The sequence below is a fragment of the Lagopus leucura genome, unplaced genomic scaffold (genome assembly GCF_019238085.1).
Source record: "Lagopus leucura isolate 7727_CA_CO unplaced genomic scaffold, USGS_WTPT01 Super-Scaffold_100027, whole genome shotgun sequence".
In the NCBI taxonomy this organism is placed as follows: Eukaryota; Metazoa; Chordata; class Aves; order Galliformes; family Phasianidae; genus Lagopus; species Lagopus leucura.
This window is the reverse complement of record NW_024962278.1, coordinates 4741484-4754070: the sequence shown is the minus strand read 5'-3', so window position 1 is coordinate 4754070 and position 12587 is coordinate 4741484. Positions and strand designations below refer to the sequence as shown.

Sequence of the window (12587 nt, the reverse complement as noted above, 5' to 3'; positions counted from 1 at the left end):
AGATACTTGGCAATTAGATGTCTATTAACTGCAGTTGTGGTTTACTTTCCTTCTTCAGCACAGCTCTAAAGCTGAAGTATGAACTGAGAAACCCATTCAGCTGTTGTTTTTAAATGCATGCCCATTTTCAAGTAGTTGCAATGTTTTGCAGTCCGACAGTGCAGCTGTTTAATTAAAACCAGATGCAGCTCAAGACCACTGCATCCCCTAAAAATCTGCAAGGCTTTTAAAATATTTTGAACACATGTTGCCCAAAGGAAGCATCTATGTATCAACATATAGACTAGTTCTTACTGGATGATTGTATGAATGTAGGTGGAGTTATGACAGATTTGAACTTTAAAAAAAACAAAGACCATTACAGTGATTTAACTTGCAGCTGAGCCAAATAAGCACATGATTCAGTTCTACCAAGAGGCTGTAAGCTGCAGCAAAATGGGGTCAGCACTCAGCAATGACAGGAACCTCTCAGCTTGGTCTCACAACAAGCCGAGTTGTAAACCAAATCAGCTTTTTGATAGATTCACATATTTAAAACTATAAGCTCTGTTTTCTCTCTATTTCCACAAGACATTCACTTTTGTTCTCCAAGCATCTGGAACTTCAGATGATCTTAGAGGCCCAAGGATTCAACTACACACAGAACTGATTTTTCTAAGCCCCTCTATTGCATTCATATGACCAACTTATTTTACCATTTACTTCTGCAGTTAGGTCAAACACTGAGCATTTTTAGTCTTGTTTTAAAATGAAAAAAGAAAAATTCTCCTAGACCATTATGCAACCTGATGGGTAGCTGAGCTGATCAGTGTCACCCAAAACAACAGAGGGATTCAACGCTCCATGACGCAGTTTTAAATTACTACCAGTTTTCAGCAGCTCTGCTGTAAAAAAATCAGAGATCAGCAGAAAGCTTCTGTGCATTCCACCTCCAAGGTGCTCATGTATGTTGCTCACAACACTAAAGGGGAGAATTTAACGAGGAGTTTTTGGATCGTGCATTGAGGCTTTATCCACTGTCTGATAGTTGTTGCTCAATAATTAAAAGGCAAGAATTGAGCTTTCTCTTTATCACATTTTACCTGTAGAAACTTGCTGATGTGGTTCCTGTGCATTTTACTTCACACCCTAATCCTTTTTCGAAGCTTAAAATTTTAAAACTCCCCATGATATTGAAACAGTGACAGCTGAGGGGATTCGTCTTTGGCTTCTTCTTTCTAAGTTCCCCAGTATGTTTCTTTTCTCCCAGTAAAGGAATTGCATCACTCCCAACTTTTCCATTAAAATACTGAGGGAAGAGCACGAAAAATACTTCAGGGGCCCTTCCCTAGCACAATAGCTGACTATCAAGGTTCTTTTAAGAATGACAGAAAGCCATCTTAACTTCATTTCCTCTGTTTTATGGTAAATTTTGCTGTTAACACTGGTAACACTTCATTAATTTATAGTTAGCATTTACAGCATATCCTCCAGAAAATTAAAGCCAAATCTGGGACACAATATTACATAAAGTCGGTATTGTGATGAAGGACAATACTCCCTAAAACCTCCAGACATTCCTGGTTCCAACTCATTTTTGTGTTGTCAATACTTGTGACCTTGTGCAAAATAAAATTCAGGCATTGACATATGTCAAACCTCAGCTTAACTGACCTATTTGAATTTAAATTAGGAAGAGAATGCCTCTGAGGAGAAATACATCAATACAGTTCGGTAGACAAAGGGCCACAGTGCCTTTCTGGAGTAAATGCACTCATCAGAGAACTGAACCAGAGTAGTTTGCCCCTCAGTGATTTCTGCTTAGAATTAACAATTCAGTTTCAAACTCCCTAATGCCACAAATAAATAAATTCTTCTCTTAATCAGTCACTTTCTAAAGCAGAAAAGTTAATGCATCACTTTTTTTTTTCCGCCCTTTCTGTATGCTTCCTGTTTGTAAAAGGTTTTCCATTTTCACATTAGGACAAACACAGCACCCCTGTTCCAGTTAGCACTGAGGTCACCTGTATATCTTCTCTGACAGCACAACTCACAGCCAAAGGTCAAATGCAGATGGAAAGCTCAGGAACGATAAATAATCCCTTGCAATCCAATTAGAGGGAAAAAGGGAAAAAAAAACCATGTAAATTATTAACTAACTGCAACATTCCACTCAAGTAGCAGATACAGCTGAGTATATAAATCAACACACAGCAAATAAACACAGAAAATAAACACCATAAGAAAGATAAGTTTTTCTTTAAAATGTAATCAAAGCCCACTGCAAACACAGATAAAGGGATGGTTTTCACCAGTTTGCTTTCTTGAAAGGTTCTTGGATTTCTGATACGCTATCAATGAAAGCAAAACAGGTGATGTTTAAATCAAAAATCTTGGGGAAAAAAAGGAGGCTTTGCCTGGATGGTTCAAGTGATATCGAGAGAATGAAAATACATAAAAGTATTAAATACTAGGAACGATTTGTAAGTAAAACGTTCTGCTAACTCATACATTCCCCCCCCCCCCAGTCAATTGAGAAAGGCTTTCAAATTTTCTTCCTAATTTGGGATGAAACTTTTTTACTCATTAAAATGTTAGCTGTACTTGTAAATTAAGAAAGCAACTTGCTTCCCAGGTGTAACAGAAATGGCCAGCTGTGACATACTAAGATATGCTTCAGGTTAAACAACCAGACTAAAGAAAAAAAAAACTGGATCAAGCTTTCCTCCCCTTTGGTCAAAAAGAAACATATCCCTGAGGGTTACCCAAAATGACACAGCGTTACCAGAAGATGTGACTCTTACTTAGGTACTTGAAAAATAAGTCAGATTTATAGTCAATATTAGACTTGCTCTCATAACAGAAAGGAATGAAACAGAAATACTCAAAAAAGACACTAGAGACTTCCCAAAGAAACATAATGAAGTTTGGTGTCTTACTGCAACTGATGGATGGAATGAGAACTGCATGGTCAATGAAGAGAAAAACAACCACTCAAATTCTTACACTTCTCTCTTTGGAAACTATCCTGGATGCTTTAGTAGATTTCAAGATGTTCAGAGTAGAAGTTGCATTTCAGTTGTAACGTATTTAAAAAGAACTATTTCCATTCATCATTAATATTTGCTTAAGTCACATAAAATTGCAGTCTTGAAAAATAACAAATAAAAAATTTGTGTTCAAAATCAACGTTTCTGCCCCCAAGTGAAAAACAAAAACAAAAACATTTATGATTGCCAAATTCAATCTCGTGTTAACATTTCAGTTGATACCCGTGTAAGATATTATTCTGTTAACATCTGTGTCTCAAAGTTTGCTGGGGACACAGGTGGACTTGATCAAGTCCTGAGCAAGGATTGTGAAATCCTTTGTCTGAAGGACACAGATGAACAAGTGCAGGCAAGTCCTGGGCAAAGGTTCTGAGATCCTTTGTCGGGGGGATGCAGATGGACAAGGCCAGGGGCAACGAAAGCGAGATGAGCTGCAGCTAAATGGCTGTGAAGTGCTCCTTTGTGTGGACTTACCTCAGGATGACAGCCATCTCAGGGGGTACTCAATGACTCTTGCTCAAGGCCCATCCTTGTCATGTAGGCAGGAGAACAAGGAGGATGAAAGAGGAACTGAAAACCATGAGGATAGGTTTTCTGACAACAGATTCCTCACCAAGAACGGAGGTTTTCTGGCAGCAGATTCCTCCTGAAGAAGAAGAGGGATTCGTGACGATTGAGGTGATTCCTGCATACTGTCGAACTCTCCTGAGCCTGCTGCCTGACCGCTGCTGCTGCTTCAAGAATTGGCTCCTCGACTTCCTCGTCTACCTGCCTTCTGCCCAAGGCCGGCCACGCTGCTGCTCCCCATCTTCTGCGTCTGCCTGGGACCTTCAAACGCCGTGCAACGGGACCGCTGCTGGATCCTGCTGGTGACTATCCCCGCTTTACGCAACTCCTGCTTCTTTTCCATCTTTTCTATCGCCCTCCTTCCCTTCCCCGTCTCCCTGATTAGGTTTGGTAATAAACTGGATGGAACAACATATGAACCGTTGTTTCTTAATCTCACGCCGGGTATACAGATATTAAAAGAACCTCATCTCCCTCCTATAAATTGGAGCGAGACAACCCGGAATACGTGACCTATGAATAAATCTGGAACTTCTAAAGATGAAGACTACAACTTCATTCCCCAAATGTAAAGTTTCTCAAAAAAAAAAAAAAAAAAAAAAAATTTTTTTTGACTGCCACTCTTCACTGCAAACTCTTTTCAACCTTAGATCTGCCACAGAGAATAAAAGTAATTGGATGTTCTGCTGCCTTATAAGCATAAAATATGCCCAGTAAAAAGGCTTCGGTAATTTAAGAGATGAAATAGATTAATCTGTATGGCATTCTACCTGTCTACAAAAGCAAGTTTAAATAACACAGAACACAAGTAAGAAGCAGAGTTAAGTAATGACTGAAATGCTCACTGATGTGTTTACTGATGGAAAGCATTATGAGAGCTTAAATATCACTAGTATTTACAAATGAAGAGAGTTTATGGAATACCATCGTATGTCCCATCAAACAGCAAACACTGCAATCAGAAAAAAATATTTCCAACAGAATAGTAAATAAAATACAAAAGCTAGATTCAAACATTTTATTTGTGACCTTTCAAGCATCAGTTGTTCGTTAACATTCTGTGCTGTAAGCTGAGGCTAGGCAAATATCCCTTGCTCACAAATATTTAAGTCTGAATGTATTATTACCCAGTAGTTCCATGGTACTATAAGGAACTCACGTTGGGTCATATGGAGGTCAGTTAATAAGTGTGCTCAAAAAACAGTCACACCACCCAAGAAGCACATTGCAGGAAAAGTTGTTGGCTACATTAGTAGCATAGCAAACAGTTTAATATATATTGTCATATATTAATGCGTATTTCATACATTTGGTTGAAATACACATATACCACTCCACATTAAATTTACAGTAATTTAATTAATTATTCTATATTGAAATTCTTGAAAACTTGCTCCATAACATACAATTAGCCACAAAGCACTTCACAAAAATTTTAAATTACAGTTCAGGTTCAAAAAAAAATCAGCTTCATTCATGAACTTCAATAGCACAACTACCATGCTTTTAATATGCTATATCCCAGTCTTGAATTCTCCAACAAACACTCTTTAGGCTCAAAAACAAGCTTTAAGTAACACAACCATAAAAGCTGGCAATATTTGTAATAAGAGGTAAAATCAAATTTCCTTCAAAAATCCCACAGCATTTTCCACAGAAGTGGAGCTGTTAACTCTAATGTCCTGGCCAAAATCCAAGTTGGGTAATTATGCTCTCACACCAGAATTTCCCTTACAGCAATTCATTTTCACCACCTGTCCTAAAACAGTGAGAGCAATTTTAAGTGAACTCTGATCTTGATTCTATACAGCTGATGTAAAGGTCAAGCTGATGTGAATTTGGAAATTTCATGGGAGGACTTTTTTGAGATCAGCAAAAATTTCTCAAGTTCCACAGGTTTCCTCAAAATAAGTTACCTCAACAGACAAGGGCATGAGCTTCATCCTTAAGCCAAAGTAGGCTGGAGCTAGGAAGGCTTCAGCATGAGCCTCAGGTCTCCAAGGCAATCAGGTGTGAAGCAGCATCCAGCAGACTGCTTTGGAGAAAACAAAACTGTGAGATGCCTAAGACTAATTATTGCAAAAAACTGATCAAACAACTTCAGTAAAGCCAACATATAAAGATGAAATACACGTAAGACTGTCTCCACCTAACCAGTACAAAAATTCTGGCAGCGCACTGTCCATTCAAAATGGCTTAGCGCTCACTAAGTTTGCTTGGATTGTGTGGTAGCAATCTTCCCTAATAGGCAACCAGGCATTTGGGAGAAGATGAGGGTCTCGCTCTTGCTCCATTGCCCTCCATGCAGTTTTGCTTACACACAATCCAATTCAAGCCTGCTGCTTAGAAATCCTAGTTTTTGACTTGCCACTAATCAGCATAATCAGGATATGGCCTCATTAAGCTGTTGCATTTTGTGTCAGAGCCGTCTGCAGATTAATTGTGTGTCAAACAAGGTGAGGTTTCTAAGGAACTATAACTTCTGTTAAATTAGTTGATCCAATTAAAAAATACTCATGCTTCTGAGAGCAACTCGGGTTAATTCATTCTTCAGTACAGATCACAACGTTTTCATATCTATCTAAACATGCAATCTCTATGGAAAAGCAAATGGTGTACGAGCTGGCCTAGTTTTGTTATTGCACTGAGGCTGTCTCATCCAAATTGTTCATTCAAAGAAATTATTTCTTTCAAGGGTATTCTGGTTGCCAACTGATAATCTACATTTTTCAGATGGTATTACACTTCTAAACTCAGCGTATTCCTGGAAAAAAAAAATATATAGCTCTACACTCTAGCTTACACTTTAAAGGTAAAATCCACACAGCCATATTTTGATTGCAAGGTAGCTATTAAATTTGTGATGAAAACCAAGAGCAGACATCAGATTTACATTCTGATTGTAGAGGATAAATGTAAAGATTTGTCTTAAGTTCAGGTCTGAAGATATGCTTGTAGCTGAAAATGTACCTGTAGTTCAAATGAGTAATAAGCCCCTCTGTAGGACATTGCAGCTCATAGAGTGCTTTCTAATACTTAGTACTCTCTGCTAACTTATTGCCTGATCTTCCTATAGCTCCTTCTATATTTGTTCTTCAGTTTTTGTTTTGACTCCTTCAGTATTGCATGCAGTTCTGACAGTTCTCTGCTTGTTTCTCAGACACACATCTACACAACAGCAATACATTCTCTAGCACATATAATACCCGGCATCACAATTCATCATTCTTTACATTTTAAGTGGCACACTTGTAAGTAGAAAGCCATTTCTGGTGGCTAAGATTTATTTCCAAGGAAATAAACTGAATTGCCAGTCGCTTGGACAGGCCTATTTTATTTAGTAATAGCGCCGTTATCCATATCAACCACATCACCTTGACCCATTTGTTTGTGAACTTGCACAGATGATTAATGGTGACTTACTGTACCATCTTTACCCGCGTAACTACTGAATGCATTATTTACTACAGTTCTCACTGTGATGCTTATCTGTGAGATTGGACTTTTGGCTCTATGTTCTTTGAAACGTTTTAATTTAATGGTCAAAGATAAAAGAGAACTAAGAATACTATGAACTCATAAAGATGTAAGTAGTAATTTTCCTTTTCTCCGAGAAAATCCTCAGCCCTAAATCCCTCACATGCCATTACCAAAAGTAAGCAAAAAAGCACACATGTTCTATCCTGTGGAAAGATACACATAAGCAATACGGTACTCATCACATACATAGAGATACCTTATGCAGTCCTAAACAGCATCTACCATGCACACATGCATAAATCACTCACATGCATGCTCATTTTAGTTTATTTTGAAGCTATTCCCTTAAATCCCATGAAGAATTGAATTAAGCCTTTATAGAAGCTTGCAAGCAACATAACAAAACTAAGGAAAAGCAAGATGGTAGGCTTTGAACATAACTGGAAGCTCTATTAGATGAAAATGAATGACAGTGAAGAGTATAAATGACATGGACTAATCAGCTCAGAAGGTTACCACTCTATATTCACTTAATTAGGTAAAGACAGAACTTCATTATTTAATAACATAGCCACTAGATGACACACCTCTCACTGGCCTAAATCCTAATTATATAAGATTTTTGTTCATAATGAGACAACTCCTTCCCCAAAGTCACAAGTCTTCAATTAGAGGCTCCTGAAGAAGCGAAGAACACTAGAAGACAGCTCTGAAATAATTTGTGCAAAGAATTTGCTATAAATGATTCTGCTTTGAATCCTAGTAATTGGAAAGCTTTCTTATGGTTGGCAGGTTCTGACAGACTCATGCAAAAATGTAAAAAAAAGAAAAAAGGGGGAAAAAAAAGGCAAGTAGTAAAGAACAGCCTGGCTTAGAGTTCAGTGACAAATGAGCCTCTAAAGCATTCTAAGTACAACAACACAATTTGAGTTTCTTCTACCCACCTCTCAAAGCCTGTAATGCTTCTTGATTAAGTAATGTAGCTGAGGAACAGACTTAGCTGTTTCTTGATATACTTTCTCCCTAGTTTCTCCTGGTCAGAATGCATACAACACAGAATCAAAGAATGCATTTATAACCACTTCTTATAAACAAGTCACAGAAAAAAAAAACCTGATTTGAGCATATCACTGCACTTCATACTTAAATCTTGTTAATGAAGGTGAGGCTTTAATCCACAATAAAACACTTTTAGAATATAAAATTATATGTAAACATTTGTGGGGCTTCATGCTGTCTTTCCACCCAGAAATCCTTAACTTAAAACCTGCACATTTTAACAGGCCAAAGCAAGAAGTAAAAGGCAATAGAAGTGGACTGCCCAGAGTTGTGATTGATGCCTCATCCCTGAAGACTTTCAAGGCAAGGCTGGACAACCTGACACTATGGCATCCTTTTTCGATGCAGAGGAGTTGGACTAGGTGACCTTTAAACGCCCCTTCCAACTGTAAAGATTCTATGATTATACAAAATAGATAACCTGTCAATAATCTTCTGCAACCACACAAAGGACTGTTCTAGTGACCCATTAAGGCCAACTGGCTGAAATAGTTCAATATAATATGCACAAGCCACTTTCAATCCTGAGACTGGCATATAGCTCTTCCCTGTTCTGACACAGCTCATACAGCAGGTGTTTAAGTGGTTCCTCCCCCCACACTTTTTTTTTTTTTAAGCCTCCAATATACAGTGGAATTTTTTATTTCAGCTGTGTTTGCATCATTAGCTTGCTGGCAATCATATAAGCCTAAATTATCCAGGCAAGCAGTTTCATTTATTGAGACCTCTTGCCGGAAAAGAGCAGCAATCAAATCAGTCAGCCCAAATTATCCTTGACATTAACAAAGGGCTCTAGGATCATTGTAAGAGATGACTTTCTTCCATTACCAAGCTGATTACGTTGTAGCTGGTCTGCAGCATCACAGCATAAGACCTCTTTAAAATAAAAATGTTTATAAGAGCATGTAATTTTCATTGCAACTGTTTGTTACATCCAGTGTTTTATTAAAGAATTCTAAATATACATCATGTGTGTATGTCTAAGTGCATATGCATGTATATAAAGCTGTAACAGCTTGTGCTTTCCTCAGCTACACAGTACCAAAGTTTCATAAAAGTAAAAGAAAAGACTCTAGACTTTAATTTAAGGATTTTCTTTTTTGTGCTCAAGGGCCCAATGGCCACTGCTGTTCCTGAAGCAGTTAGATACCAGGTCCTGCATTCAAAGCTCCTTTAACAGTATTAATTTTGTCTATGAAATGAAAACACAATTAAGTATTACCAAAAAATTGTAAAGGAAACGTTTGAAAATTATTCCAGCTCCAAAAAAGCAGAAAGCACAGAAGCCAAAACTATCAGATGGATAAGAAGAAAAAAAAAAGAAAAAAGACTAGAAGAAAATATATTCAAGCTTCAAAAAGAATATTAAAAAAAAACAACTCTACTGGGACTTAAAATGTATTTAAAAGTTAAAAAAAAAAAAAAAAAAAAAAAGGCTAGTGAAAGCAGTCCATAAAATAATGGATGCATTTTTTCCCCCCTCTGGATATACATAATGAGCTAAGAGAAAAAAAGCTTTGTAGCTATGGAATATCACTTCTGGTTCAAGGTCCACAACATCCGTTTGTCAGGCACAATACACTGTGTAAAATAATATGGTCACACTGCAATCAAATTTATCCAGAAAAAATCTCAACTGTACTTGGCTATCCATGGTGCATACTGGTGAAATCTGAAGTTGAATTAGAATTCCTAAGCTTTTTCAAGCTCAAAACTTATACGTATCTCAGATTGCATTATGGCTTTCAAAACCACAGCAGTAGTGAAGCCTGGCACTGATTTTTGACAGTCCTGACCTGCATTCACTACACAAGTTGTCTTTATACCCAATAGTGTGAAATTAATTATTGCTTATTTCCCTGTTGCAAGCCATTAACCACATTCTCCTATGTAAATATTCAGGCATAATATGCCAACAGTACTCACATCTTTGTTTTAGGAGAAGGAACGGCAAACGCGTGCTATGTCTGGACAGATGGAGGAGTAGCCTAACAAGGTTCAAATGTACTACAGATATAAAAATCTGTACAGCTAGATTAGATGAATTGTCTTGATTCCAAGACCCAGACTTTTATCTCATGATTATCACCACAAACCACTGCCCTGCTAGGTGGAAATCTTGCTATGATACAGCTGACTTTCTACTGCAGTTTGACCAACACCTATCTAAATTGTTCTAGGCCCCAAGTGGAATTAGGAAGCACTATAATGGTAACGTTGTCTTCATAGACAAGCAATAACCAGACTCTGTCCTCAGAATTGAGTTGAAATTAATAACAGACCATAAGCTCAGAAAGATGTGGCAGTTTGCCAGAGGATACAGAGCATGTGTGCACAGAACTGCTGGTACCAGCTTTCAGAATCCTAGCCAGTGATGCAGCCAGGAAAGAGCACACTAACAAACCATTAGGCAATTCTGCTTAAATCTCTGATCTATTGCTTATCAACTGGTTAAGAAACAGACTATGGCCAGCTCTGTTTTAGCATAAACGAAGACTGTAAAGTATGAGGGTGGAATTTCTTTTGTCTGATTTCATATTTAAATTAGTGCACCAGATACATCACTACACTACTTTGATATTTTAAGTTCTTCTATCAGCTGAAGTGATACACTGAAAATGCACTGGACATTTTCAACAAATTCCTTAGTTCATCTTTATTTTACTACCACAAAAAGAGCTTCTCTGCTTTACTCTGCACCAATATTTTCACTTCCCCACTAAGAGGCCACTGACATTCAGGTGGACTTCTGAATGTGTAAGATACATGAGATATCCAAAGTGGCAACTGTTATTTCTCACGACTTCACTTCACTTGTTTGCTGCTATAGCTATATAGACACACTTCTAAATGGGAGCGCATACGTTGTAGGTACAGATACACGGCTGCATGAAACAAACACTATGGGTTTTCACTTTTTTCCATGTTAACTTTCTTTCAATTCTGCATCTGCACTCCTTTATTTCAATTGCCAAGTTCAGGGGCAAAGTATTCAGGGACACCAGTATTTAGAATCTCTTTAGCTGCCACTAATAATTGACTGATCTCATTTACAAACTGGAAACAAATGTAAACAACTGCTCATCTACTCTTGTTATAAAGAAGAAGTGTGTCATTTCTTCTGGTCATACTGTTATATTTTTTGCAGCAAGACTGGTATATGACTGAGAACTGCATTGCAGTTGTTTTTACTGTTTTCTTCAACTTAATAAATATTTATTTTAGGCTTAAAAAAATCTTGAATAGGATAGAGAGTGCACTGCTTCAGAGCATCCTTCACTTATAGACATTCTTCTAAGACGCACAGTTTTTTATTCAAACAGCCACAGAAACCAGGCCAAACTCATCTAAAACTCATCTACTAGGATCAATACCAGGACAGATAAAAACAAAAGAACTTCTCATCTTTTAGTTACAAGAGTTAAGAAAGGTATAAAATGAAAGCCCCCCATCTCCCCCTTTCAGTTAAATATTTAATTCATTCTAAAATAAAATACAATTAGAAAAAAAATGGGGTGGGGGAGAGAAAAGAAAAAAAAAAAAAAAAAAAAGCCAAGAAAGCATAAAAAGAAAAAACACCCGAAACGTAAAATTACTTTCATTAGAAAGTTTCAGATCAAAAGTTCATGATAAGTTTTAAATTTTACATTCGCTGTTAAAAATAAAATAAAGAAAATACTTCAAAGCTAAGCTATTCTTCATTTCTCTGTATGAAAGGAAGAAGTAAGTTAAAAATAAAAATGCGACAACTCATCTGTTCAAATCCTACCAAGAGATCTGAGGATGCTGCGTCTCTGCCTAAGAGACTTAGCACAGCCACTCAATTCCACCCTCATGCTAAAACACATTACTACAAATCTGAAATGACTGAAGTGCAGCCATCTCAGAATGAATTGTAAAAGCTTCCTTCTCTAATTTCAATTTTCATATGCAGGCTAATCCCTTGCTCCCTCTCTCCTCTTCTGCTTTTAGTAAAAAAAAGTGTTTCAGACTAACAGAAACTTTTCCACCAGCATAAATTACACAACGTGCATAACAAGTCCATATGAAAAAATAAAAATGGCAGTTATTGTCAATAGCACACAATTTCTAGAACACACCTTTAAATACCACAGAATCACAGAATCACCCGGGTTGGAAGGGACCCCAAGGATCATGTAGTTCCAACCCCCCTGCCTGGCAGGGCCACCAAACATACACATTCAGATCAGGTTGCCCAGGACCCCGTCCAACCTGACCTTAAACACGTCCAAGGACGGGGCATCCACAACCTCCCTGGGCAGCCCGTTCCAGGGCCTAACCACTCTCCTAGTAAAGAACTTCCCCCTAACATCCAACCTAAATCTTCCCTCCTTCAACTTGGATCCATTTCCCCTAGTTCTGCTGTTGTCAGCCCTTGTGAAGGGTTTACTCCCCTCCTGGGTGTAGGTTCCCTTCAGGTATTGATAGGCT

At 37.7% G+C, this 12587-nt stretch overlaps 2 long non-coding RNA genes across 5 annotated transcripts in view; both read right to left on the bottom strand.

Annotated features, from left to right (window-relative positions):
* The window catches only part of LOC122185150, a 254379-nt gene that overhangs the window by 177653 nt on the left and 64139 nt on the right, over positions 1 to 12587 (bottom strand). The window lies entirely within an intron of this gene.
* Positions 5607 to 12587, bottom strand: part of LOC122185151 — a 62013-nt gene continuing 55032 nt past the window's right edge. Inside the window, exon 4 of the long non-coding RNA XR_006180764.1 lies at positions 5607 to 5631. This is a non-coding gene — a long non-coding RNA (uncharacterized LOC122185151). The remainder of the gene's footprint in view (positions 5632 to 12587) is intronic.